The 1,698-nt window shown below is 45.3% G+C and overlaps 1 pseudogene; it reads right to left on the bottom strand.

The window, feature by feature from the left end:
* Positions 1–585: 585 nt before the first annotated feature.
* On the bottom strand, positions 586–1,110 carry LOC114617183 (annotated as a pseudogene).
* Positions 1,111–1,698: the final 588 nt, after the last annotated feature.

The following is a 1,698-nucleotide window of genomic DNA, read 5'->3' on the forward strand; positions in this document are numbered from 1 at the left end:
GAGTGAGTTCCAGGATAGACAGGGCTAAGCAAAGAATCTATGTCAAAAAAAAAAAAAAACCCACCCCAATACCAATAACTAACTAACTAAATAAATAAATAATAAAGAAAAGAAAAAACAAAGGCCAGAAAAAGGTGAGTTCAAGGCTGAGCTAGGCTATTTAGTGAGATCATCTCAAAATAGGGATAGAGGGTCAGGAGGAAGCCCCAGGTTGTCCCCATTACTGCAGGAAATGGTTGATGGTGACAACAGTGACAAAGGTGATGGCGTGGCCATTGCTAGAGATGTCATCAAAATGCAGAGAAGAGAATGGATTTGCTTTGTTCCTGCCTTTCAGAATAGCCAGTGGGTCTAGCACACAAAGCAGAAGAGGAAACACATGGCGTTAAGGGGCCGTAGACTCTGTAGCCTGCAGGATGTCAGGGCTAGAGGAAAAAGTGGAGGAGAACAACTCCTCAGCAGCTACAAAGCAGATTGTCTGCATGCTTGAGGCCCTTGCACTAGCTTTCTTGCTGTGATAAATGCTATGACAAAAAAGCAAAATTTTAATTTAATTTTAATTTTAAGTTTTCTTTTTAATTTTTTTTGAAAATGTTAGCATTTAATTAACCCCTGGAGTGGCCTTTAAGCCACCAGAACACAGGCACCTCCAACACCCTTAATCTTCCCTTCAGCTCTTCTGCTGAAGAATTTGGCCTTCACGATGACAGGTTGCCTAGGGAGTGTTCCCTTGCCCAGAACTTTGCAGTAGCCTGATCGCACAACAGAAATGACCAAAGCAGCTCCAGTCTTGGTTTTGGTGGCATTGACCCGTGTCTGCTCGCTGACAAACATCCATAATTTATCCAGGTTGACAGCTGGGCAGAAGCTCTGGTTCTTCTTCAAGTGGTAATCCCTCATACCAACTTTCCCGAAGTAACCTGGATGATAGTTGTCAAAGTTGATCCTGTGGTGGTGCATGCCTCCAGCATTTCTGTGGCCTCCTGGGTGCTTGTGGTGCTTACTGATGCAGCCGTGGCCATGGCTCACATGGCCCTGGAGTTTCTGGGTCTTCCTCACATGGCTCACGTGGCCCCGGAGTTTCCGGGTCTTCCTCAGTCTGGATGGCATGGCGGTGGCAGAAAGGAAAGAGGGTTTTTTTCATTTTTTAATGTTTTTTTTTTTTTCAGGGTTTCTCTGTGTTATCTTGGTTGGCTTGGAACTCACTCTGTAGACCAGGCTGGCTTTGAACTCAGAGATGTGCCTGCTTCTGTCTCCAGAGTGCTGGGATTAAAGGTGTGTGCCACCACTGCCCAGCCTAAACTTACACTGCTTAGGTTCACCTGCCCGAAAAGGTATTGCCTGCAGAGGACTGTCATCCTACATCAATCAAGAAAATGCCCACATAGACATGCCCACAGGCCAATCTGATGATGTCAGTTCTTCAACTGAGGTTCTGTCTTCCTAGGAAGAGGGTTGTGTGTTAAGACAAACAAGATCAGCATGGCACCCTTCTCGTTTGCTGAGCTCTAGATTTGATATACACAGTATACACTGCCAGGACATTTCAACTTCAGTGCGGATCTGTAAAATGTACCTGATACTTTTTAAAGTGATGCTGGAATTTATCTTCCCCTTCCGTGTGTGTGTGTGTGTGTGCAGACACACACACAGAGAGAGAGAGAGAGAGAGAGAGAGAGAGAGAGAGAGAGAGAGAGA

The sequence above is a fragment of the Grammomys surdaster genome, unplaced genomic scaffold, assembly GCF_004785775.1.
Source record: "Grammomys surdaster isolate TR1022 unplaced genomic scaffold, NIH_TR_1.0 135, whole genome shotgun sequence".
NCBI lineage: Eukaryota > Metazoa > Chordata > Mammalia > Rodentia > Muridae > Grammomys > Grammomys surdaster.